This window comes from Suricata suricatta, chromosome 14, assembly GCF_006229205.1.
Source record: "Suricata suricatta isolate VVHF042 chromosome 14, meerkat_22Aug2017_6uvM2_HiC, whole genome shotgun sequence".
NCBI classification, from domain to species: Eukaryota; Metazoa; Chordata; class Mammalia; order Carnivora; family Herpestidae; genus Suricata; species Suricata suricatta.
Window position 1 is genome coordinate 82429113 of NC_043713.1, and position 10879 is coordinate 82439991.

The following is a 10879-nucleotide window of genomic DNA, read 5'->3' on the forward strand; positions in this document are numbered from 1 at the left end:
ATCAGGCTCTGTGCTGACAGGTAGCTCAGAGCCTGGAGCCTGCTTCCGGTTCTGTGTCTCCTTCTCTCTCTGCCCCTCCCCGTCTCATGCGCTGTCTCTCTCTGTATCAAATATAAATAAAACATTAAAAAAATAAAATAAAATAAAATAAAACTGCCAGGGATGCGGGCTGCACAACTCGGTGAATGTACTGAAAACCATTGATTCGTACACTTTAAATGGGTGAGTTGTAGGATTCCTGTGTTCTCTCAATATTTTTTTAAAAGTCTCTGATGCAGGATGAGCGCCCTCTAGGGGCTTTCAGGTGTCCAGAGTGAGTCACAGACCACTTCTCATTTTCATTCTGCTAAATTAAAAATCAGAGAGACAAATGCCTACAAAGGGTAACACAAAGTGCAGCACAGGTTATTTAATTTTTTATTGAAGTATAAGATACATATAGAAAAGTGGTAATATCATCAATGTATAGCTTGACAGATTTTTGCAAACTGAACATACCCTTCTTGTCCAGACCGGCAGTCTCTGGTACAGTCTTCTCGGGAACAGTGCCCACAGTCCAAATTTGAGTCCCTACATAAACATGACGGCACTTCCGAGGAGTGACTCTGTAGGACCCCTCTTTTCCCCTCCTTTCTCTCCTTCTTTCCTAGTCTCTAGGGTTACTCTATCAATGAGGTGGCTCTTTATATGGAAATTTAAGTTAAATAAAAATAACAATTCCTCAGTCACACTAGTCCTATTCCAAGTGTTTAGTAGGCAACTGGCTACTATATGGGACATTGCAGATATAGAGCATTTTCTTTATCATAGAAAGTTCTACTGGAAAGTGCTGCTTTTGGGATGAGCTCATCCCTTACCTCTATCCCTTCCTTGGAAAGTTTCATCTCTCTCTCTCTGCCAAATCCTTTTTTTTTCTTTTTAACTGATCAGCAAAATTTTCTGTCAGTACCTAACATAATGTCTGGAGGGGTAAGCCAGTGGAAATTATAGGGCTTGAAAATAGTTGTTCAGCAAACAAACACAGCTAATAAATCATCTCAAAGAAAAAATGCACAGTCTCACCAGCAATTAAAGAAATGAAAGTTAAAATAATCCTGCCATACCATTACATACTGTCTAGACTAGGAAAAATGTGTAAAAATGATGGACTGTGATCTTGGCAGCACTGTGAAGAAAGAGGCACCATTACATACTGCTAGCCATCCAGGCAATTAGGTAAATGCTCCTGAAAAACCATCTGGCATTATCTTACAGAAACTATAAGACTATTTTCTGACTGAATAATTCTACGTAATGACTACTATTTATTTATGTAACAGGTAGTTGGTGTGAGGCATACAACTTAGAACTTTACATTCTTTAAAAAAAAAGTGCTTTTTCACAACAATCCTCCTTATCTTCATTTAAAAAAATAAGCAAACTCAGTTCATTAGGTAAATTAGATAAGCTATCCATAGTTAAAAGACCAAGGAAGGGGCTGAGCCAGGATTCAATCTCAGATCTCTTAACCTCGGAAGACCTGCCCAGAACATCACATTGCCTCTCATTCCAGAGAATTGCCTTCAAGGGGAATGGCACTACAAGGGCAAGGGAAGAAATTTACGCAAACATGTAAATACTGGCGACTGTAATTATTACAAAAAGAAAAACTGGAAAATGCATACAGGAGACAATGTAAGTTGGACCCAGCACATACTAGGCTCTCCATAAATGCTTAATTTTTAAAAAAGCGATTGGGTGACAAAGTGCTCTGGCCCTTTAAAAGTCAGAGGCGGGTTAAGACAGAAAGGAGGCGGTGTATGAAGCTGACGTGAGAAGCTTCTCGCCTTATTTAAATAAGCATGCGTTAAAGCCCTCCCTCTCCTCGCCACGTTCCTGCACTCAAGTGCGCGTGCGCTGCCTGAACCTGGAGTCGGGAGTGTCGGCTCCGCCCACCTACTTAAGTGGGCGGAGACAGTCGCGTGAGTTCGAGGAGCCTACATTCTCCCGCGCTATTAACCAGCCCGCCCCACTTTGCACAGGCGCGTTCATCCGCACTAGACCCATGGGTCATTGAGAGGCTCCTGGAGTTGCGCCTGCGCTGTAGACTCCTCTACCGGAAGTGGGCGGATCGTATTCCAAGGACTAAAGGGCGGAGGGAGAAAGCGCGGCAAAGACGAGACTTGGGCAGCTGTTGGGGCACTGTCCCTGATGCCCTGCTGCAGAACTACTGAGCCTAGAAATGGAAAGACCAGAATATGGTCAGAGAGAACTTGCTTTTCGATTTTTAAAAAGATTTTAGAAGATTATTCTTTTTACATTTGTGTTAAATGAAGATTTTAAGGAAAGAGAGGATTTCCTTTAAATCCCCCTCCCCCACCGAATTCTTACATTTCTAGAAGACTTCAGGAGTCAAAGAGATATTTGAATGCCTTGTGCCCAGTTGGGGAACAAGTATTATGACCAAAACCCAAAAACAAAACCAAAAGCAAAACAGCGTTATGTTCTTGCCCAAAGAAACGCTCGTCCCTAGTCAGAAAACTGTTAGGAAGATACGTTAAATAAGAGCCGGAAAAGAAACATCTCTGCATCAAGGTAAGTGATTTTGTGTCGTTAAAATTGTAAATGCTTTGGAAGTCCTTTGTGTCAGTTCATGAACTTTATTCCATAACCATTTGTGGAAAAGGTATGTTTTATACGTGTGCACCTTACTGGATACTGGAGATTCAAAGATGAATGTAACAATTCAGCCCTTAGCCTTGGAGAGTTCAAGGATAGGACTCGCCCGGGCAAGGTCTTGGAAATAGGAATGATAGTGTAAAGTGGCTCTGCAGGCGGTCTTGACCTCAAGATGGGAGATGGTGGTGTCCCATGAGCATAGTGGGGTAGCCTAGGGGAGGGGAGATTAGACACCAGTGGTCAGGAACCCGTGTGTTTTGCTGAACTTCCTTTGATACAGGGGATGTGGCAGAAGGTGATTTTCGGACCACAGTGACCCGGTTAAGCAGGGAGAAGCAGGAAAACTGACTAGAAACGTCTCAAGGTGGTGGGCAAAGACACCTCCATGCCAAGAGTTATAAATCCTAATTAAGGATCCAAGCAACTGGGGCACCTGGGTGCCTCAGTCAGTTGAGTGTCCAACTTCGGCTCACGTCATGAATTCACCAATTGTGAGTTCAAGCCCCACATGGGGATCTGTGCGGACAGCTCAGAGCCTGGAGCCTGCTTCAGATTGTGTCTTCATGTCTCCCTGCTCCTACCCTGCTCACTCGCTCTCTCTCAAAAATAAATAAAACCTTAAAAAAAGAGAAGGCTCCTAACCCAAGAATGCACTTGCTGAAGAAAGAATGAACTGCTTCATAAATGCCTTGCAAGGAGCATAGTGAAAAAGCAAACAAACCTTAAATTGACTCAATATACCCATTAGTGCCATTTTCCTCTTACAGGATTCACACAGGGCTCGTGCTAAGAAGGGCTTTGTGTTTGGCTTAATGATATGTTGTCACCATTTTGAAATCTTTAATTTCTGTTAAAAATTTTTAAATATTTATTGATTTTGAGGGAGAGAGAGAGAGAGAGAGAATGAGAGAGAATGAGTGAACCTGGGAGGGGCAGAGAGAAAGAGAGAGAATCTGAAGCAGGCTCCTTGTTGTCAGCGCAAAGCCCGACCTGGGGCACGAACCCATGAACTGTGAGATTATGACCTGAGCTGAAGTTGGATGCTCAACCGACTGAGCCACCCAGGCGCCCCAGAAAGCAGACATTTCTGTTGTTAAAGAACCCCCAGTTTGTGGAACTTCGTTACAACAGCCCTAGGAAGTGAATAGTTCCCCATAGGTCCTTAAAAAATACTTGATGAATAAACGGATTGATGAATAAAGTATAACTGTATTGTCTCTGACTCTAAAAGATGATGAAAGGCCTATCAGGATAATAACTGCCCCCTTCCCCCGCTTTTTTAAAGCAGTCTCCATGCTCAACGTGGGACTTGAACTCATGATCCTGAGATCAGGAGTCACATGCTCTACTGACTGACCCAGCCAGGCACCTCAACCATCGTTTCAATTCTAGGGGATGGTTGAAAAATAGTCCTTTCCACAACCTACTCCATTTTCTCCCAGTTTATAATCACTGTATTTGATACTGGCTTTGTCCTGTGTCTCACCCACGTCCCGGGCCATGATGATGTGGGCAGGTGGCTGTGGCTCCCTGAAGTGGACCCTGTTGGTTGCTACTGAAATTCAGTGCCCTTTCCTTCTTTTTCATTTTTTTTTAAATTTTTATGTTTTTTTAAAAATTTATTTTTGAGAGAGACAGCACGAGCAGGAGAGGGGCAGAGAGAGGGGGAGACACAGAATCTGAAGCAGGCTCCAGGCTCTGAGCTGTCAGCACAGAGCCCAACGCAGGGCTCGATCCCACGAACTGCGAGATCATGACCTGAGCCCTGAGCCGAAGTTGGACGCTTAACTGACTGAGCCACCCAGGCGCCCCAGTACCCTTTCCTTCTTGACGGCAGATCTCCAAATGTCTGAGCTTCCCTCTTGTTCAGGGAAAGTGCCCCCCACTCCCCAGAGCCAGGGGGTAAATTATCATTGGGTAAGTCTTTTCTGTAAAGACAGTAAATATTTTTTGGTTTTAAGAGCCAAACTTTCTCATATCTATCTATCTATATGGCAACAATATATAAGTGTAGTTCTAAAATGTTGAATGAAATTGATACTGTGTTGCAAATAATTTGGACCTCATTCATTACTCAAAAAGTTAGGCTATGGTTTAGTTCATTCAACTGCTGTAACAAAATACCACAGGCTGACTTGCTTATAAACAACTTTTATTTCTCACAGTCTGGAGGCTGGAAGTGGAGCCTGGTCAGGTAAATGGCCTCTTCCGAATGATAGGCTTCTTTTTTTTTTTTTAATGTTTTTATTTATTTTTGATACAGAGAGACAGAGCTTGAGAGGGGGAGGGGCAGAGAGAGAAGGAGACACAGAACAGGAAGCAGGCTCCAGGCTCTGAGCTAGTTGGCAGCACAGAGCCTGACGCGGGGCTCGAACCCACGAACAGGAGATCTGACCTGAGCCGAAGTTGGAGGCTTAACAGACTGAGCCACCCAGGCGCCCCCATCGAATGATAGGCTTCTTGTTTCCTCGCCAGTGGAAGGGGCTGGGGAGCTCTGTGGGATCTCTGTTACAAGGACACTAATCCCATCAGTGAGGCTCTACTCTTGCGGCCTGATCACCTCCCAAAGGCCCCACTGCCTAATACCATCACACTGGGCATTGGGGTTCCAATGTCTGACTTTGGGGGGACAGAAGCATTTAGGCCGTAGCAGGCCCTAAATATAAATCATTAATAAAATGTTATGGGGGCGCCTGGGTGGTTCAGTTGGTTACGTGTCTGACTCTTCGTTTTGGCTCATGTCATGATCTCATGGTTTCGTGGGTTTGAGCCCCTCTTCAGGCTCTGCGCTGTCAGTGTGGAACCTGCTTGGGATTCTCGTGCTCTCTTTCTCTCTCTGCCCCCTGCTCATGCTTGTCTCTGTCTCTCTCAAAAATAAATAGACTTAAAAAATTAAAAAAAAAATCTCATGATCTTAGATACCATTCCAAGGAAGAGTTCTGTATTATATAATCCATTCCTATATCCCAGATTGTTATCCGTTAGTTTTTGTGGTAAAGCAAACAGCAACCTGTTTCTGAGTGGCATAGGGCAATGAACTTTTTTTTTTTTTTTTAAATTTTGAGAGAGAGAGAGGGAGGGAGACACAGAATCTGAAGACCGGCTCCAGGCTCTGAGCTAGCTGTCAGCACAGAGCTCGATACGGGGCCTGAACCCACGAACGGTGAGATCATGACCTGAGCCGAAGTCGGACGCTTAACCGACTGGCCACCCAGGCGCCCCGCGTAATGACCATTTCTGTAGCTTACTCAGCTTTGCTGGTCCAGGCTGGCCTTGGTCAAGGCAGTTCTGTGCCAGGTGTCTCCCATCCTCCCTCTGGGCTCAGTGGGCAGCTCAGAAATACTTTAGTTGCAATGGCAGGAGTGTGAGAGAGCAAGTCTGTTCCTTCAGGTGCTTTTTGAATCCTTGGTAACCGACAAAACAGCCACGTGACCAAATCTCAAATGAAGAAGTACAGCAAGTACAGTCTGCCTGGGGAGTGTGCAGCGCTCAGTGGATGTGGTTACATCCTTTACAACACACTCTTCAGTACGAGATACTTTGTCGGGTTCCTAGGTACTGTGTGATGAAAACAAAACCAAAAAACCTGAGGTACAAGCCCCCCCCATCCCCACCCCGCACTGTAGTTTATGGGTAATCTGGACCGCTTTCACTCTCTGAATCTCGGTTTCCTCATCTGTAAAATACACAATCATACTTACTTCTAAGGATTGTTATGAGGATTAAATGAAATGTTTGTGAAAGTGCATTGTAAACAGTTAACATCTATTCACATTGAAGCTGTGTGGAAAATGTATTTTTTTAAGTTTTATTTATTTATTCCTTAAGTCCTAAAGTGGGACTCAAATGGACGACCCTGAGATCAGGAGTTGCATGCTCTTCTGACTGAGCCGGCCAGGCACCGCCCGAAAAATGTGTGAATGGTGATGTTTGCCCGGTTGTCAACCAAAGTAGAGAGCTGGGAGGTGCTGAGCAGCTGGTAAATCCTTTAAAGTGTTTTTTCTTTTTAATTTTTTTAACATTTATTTATTTTTGAGAGACAGATCAGGAGCAGGGGAGGGGCAGAGAGAGAGGGACACGCAGAATCAGAAAGAAGCAGGCTCCAGGGCTCTGAGCTGTCAGCACAGAGCCTGACGTGGGGCTCAAACTCACAAACTGAGATCATGACCTGGACTGAAATTGGACGCTTAACCCACTGAGCCACCCAGGTGCCCCTAAAGTGTTTTTTCTGGCAGGTGGTACTTACCTCCCCATTTCAAATGGCCCAGAAAGCAGCTTTCATGAAAACCCACTTTGTTTTTTGTGAGCCATCAACCAGATGACACACTTTACAGAGGTGCTTCAAAAAGGCAAAAGGTTTGAACTCCCAGGGAGCATGAACCACTTTGGAAGACACTTTGGTATGATCTGGCGAAACTGAAAACATGAGTAACATTGCCTCCAGCAAGTATATTATTTTTCTGAGTTAAAAAATTTTATTGAAGTACAATTGACATGCGGTGTTGTATCAGTTTAGGCGCACAGTCAGTGCTTTGATTCATTATTCGATGCTCAACATGATGAACGTAGTTACCACTGGTGCGCCTCTGCCTCCCCCCTCCCCCTCACGGCTGTCTCCTCCTCTCTCTAGACAATAAAACAAATGATAAATAAACTTCTAAAAATGTCCTGAATAGGCAAATCCACAGAGACAAAAAGTGCATTAGTGGTTGTCAGAGAATGGGGGTGAGGGGGAAGAGACCGTGACTGCTAAATGTGTGACTTTTTTGGGGGGTGATGAAAATGTTTGGGAATTAGTGCTGATGGCTGCATGAGTCTTTGAGTATACTAAAAACCAGTGAAGTGTGCGCTTTAATAATTTTTTAAAAGTTTATTTTTGAGAGAGAACACGCACGAGCATGAGCGGGGGCGGGGGGCAGAGAGAGTGGGACAGTGGGTCCAAAGTGAGTTCTGTGCTGTGACCGCAGCAAGCCCATCCTGGGGCTTGAACCCACGAACCATGAGATCGTGACCTGAATGGAAGTCAGCTGACCGAGCCACCCAGGTGCCCCTGAATCGTGCACTTTAAAGAGTGAATTTTGGAGCGCCTGGGTGGCTCAGTCAGTTAAGCCTCCGACTTCGGCTCAGGTCAGATCTCACGTTCGTGGGTTCGAGCCCCGCATCGGGCTCTGTGCTGACAGCTAGCTCAGAGCCTGGAGCCTGCTTCTGATTCTGTGTCTCCTTCTCTCTCTGCCCTTCCCCAGCTCATGCTGTCTCTTTCTGTCTCTCAAGAATAAATAAAAACCATAAAAAAAGTGAATTTTATAGTAGGTGACTCACACCTTAAAAGTGGTGATAAATAATATATATGTTTGAGTGCCTACTCTGTGCCAGGCACTGTGCTAGGCACTGGGATTGCAAATATGAGCAAAACTAGACAGAACTCCTACGTATATGTAGTGTATGTCATGTTAAACACTGCATTACACAGAAGATCCTGGAAGATCTTCCAAAGGAGAACACCTGATTCGTAACACAAGACTTCCCTTGGGGCGCCCGGGGGGCTCAGTCGGTTAAGCATCCGGCTTCAACTCAGGTCATGACCTCACGGTTCGTCGGTTTGAGCCCTGTGTCAGGTTCCGTGCTGACAGCTAGCTCAGAGCCTGGAGTCTGCTTCAGATTCTGTATCTCCTCTCTCTGCCCCTTCCCTGCTCATGCTGTCTCTCTCTGTCTCCAAATAAAAAAAATAGTAATAAAAAGACTTCCCAGTTATTTCTGCCTTGTAGCATTCTGTTACGATGAAACAAGGCTCTGAATCCCTTTCTCAGTGTAAGGAATTAAAAGGCTGAGGCCTCCCGTGAGGGTAACTCACACGCGGAGCGAGCCCTTGAGTCTAGAGTGGAAAAGATGGGAGCATCACGTTCCAAAGAAGTTTTTGACTTTTTCTGCTTTTTATTTTATTTTGGGAAATTTCAAAAGAAAGAATGAAGGAAGGAGGGAAAATATGCGCATAGGAAAGTGCAAGAAACTGTACAGCTTAACAAAGAATTATGACTAGTCAGTAATAGTGTGATAATGTTGTATAGTGACAGATGGTGACTAAATTCTTCTTTTCTTTTCTTTTTTTTATTTTATTTTTTATTTTTTTTTAATGTTTTTATTTATTTTTGGTACAGAGAGAGACAGAGCATGAGAGGGGGAGGGGCAGAGAAAGAAGGAGACACAGAACCGGAAGCAGGCTCCAGGCTCCGAGCTAGCTGTCTGCACAGAGCCTGACGCGGGGCTCGAACCCATGAACGTGAGATCTGACCTGAGCCGAAGTCGGAGGCTTAACCCACTGAGCCACCCAGGCGCCCCTTCTTTTCTTTTTTTATTCGTAGGCTCCACGCTCAACATGGATCTGAGATCAGGAGTCACATGCTCTGCTTACTGAGCCAGCCAGGTGCCCCTGTTTCTCGTACTGTTTTTTTTCTAATAAATTTTAAAAATTAAAAAAAAATTTTTTTTCAAGTAACTCCACACCCAAAGTGGGGCTCAAACTCACAAACCTGAGATTGAGTCACACGCTCTATTGAGTGAGCCAGCCTGGGACTTCTGATATTGTAGCTTTAACCATCCTAGTGGGTGTAACATGGGATCACAGCATTTGATTTTTTATTCCCCAATGAGGGTAACAGTGTTGAATTCAATAGATATTTGTCAGATGGAGGGTAATCAGGTAAGTTTCCAGTTTAAGTAACTGCACCAAATTTTTACACTGTTTCCTTTCTTTTTTTTTTAAATATGTTTATTTATTTTTGAGAGAGAGACCAGAGGGCAAGAGGGGGAGGGGTAGAGAGAGACAGAGGCACAGAATCTGAAGCAGACACTAGGCTTTGAGCTGTCAGCACAGAGCCTGATGTGGGGTTTGAACACACGGACTGTGAGATCATGACCTGAGCTGAAGTCAGACACTCAACTGACTAAGCCACCCAGGCGCCCCTACACTGTTTTCTAAAATTAATACTTTAAATGTTCTAAATGTTCTTTTGTCGTTGTTGTTCTAAAAGCAGTACCTACTGAAATGATTATCAAAATAGCGGTTACTTTTGTGGGGAGGGAGGGAGAAAGTTATAATCTGGGAAGAGAAACATGGGGTTATCCAGAGTGATGGCAATCTTATTCTTGATGTGGGTCTTAATTGCACAGATTATCTTTTTAATTATTATTTAAACTACATATAAAAATATGTATGTACTTCTCTGTATCTATGGCACAATAAACAGTGTTCTCATTGTTGAAAATTTGGAAATCAAGTGTTTTGTTTTATTAAAGCTGAAGAGCACTGAAGCAATTCTACCACCTAAGCTTTGTGAATGGCAGTTTTTTTAGGTGGGAGAGAAAGGAATATCTGTTAAATCTTTGTTAATCAAACCTTTTGCCTTTTGTTGGAGGAAACAAATTCTGAAAAGTCACCAGCAGGTGGCGCAATGAAACAAGACTTCATCTTGTAGTCTAAAAAGCAAACCAAAACAAAAACAGGAAAGGCAGCCAACCCTCCACCTGGTCACTGGGAAACATTTCTTGTGAATTTCCTGCTATCTACAATCTTCCTCCGGGTTCTTCCATCATACAAAAGAATCTGATACTTATGGCTTCGCTGGGGAACTGTCAGACCACTTGAACAAAGAGAAAAACAGACATTCCATGTTTTCTCTCTTTTGTTTTTACTGAGGGCCTTCAAAGTAATAGGATCAGCTGGGACTCATATAGGGCTTTTGTGCTGAAAAAAATAATAGTAATCGATACATTCCTCACATATTCGTAGATGACTTTTGGCTTTCAAGGTGAATTAGGAAGTGTTCAGTTTCTAAACCTTTATCAAGCACTTCCTTACACTCATCTCTGGCTGATAACAGCCATTGGAAGTTGGGCAAATTTTCACTAGAAATTTAGTAATGTAATAAAAAGAAAAAAAAAAAAACATTTTAATCTGGAGACTAAGCCAAAAAAAGGGATCATCCTGGTCATCATCCCTTTCATCAAGATACATTTTTCTTAAGTTTCTTTATTTATTTTGAGAGAGAGAGCGTGAGTGGAGGAGAGAGAGAGAATCCCAAGCAAGCTCTGCACTGTCAGCATGGAGCCTGATGCGGGGCTCGACCTCACAAACGCTGAGATCATGACCTGAACTGAAATCAAGATTCGGAGCTTAACTGATTGAGCCATCCTGGCGCCCAAAGATACATTTCTTTGGGGCAAG

General features: G+C 43.7%; 1 long non-coding RNA gene across 1 annotated transcript; it reads left to right on the forward strand.

Annotated features, from left to right (window-relative positions):
* Window positions 1-1920: 1920 nt before the first annotated feature.
* LOC115278180 lies at window positions 1921-8845 on the forward strand. Its single transcript, XR_003902744.1, has 3 exons — window positions 1921-2574; window positions 6487-6637; window positions 8814-8845. It is a non-coding gene; the product is annotated as an uncharacterized LOC115278180 (long non-coding RNA).
* The last annotated feature ends 2034 nt before the right edge of the window (window positions 8846-10879 follow it).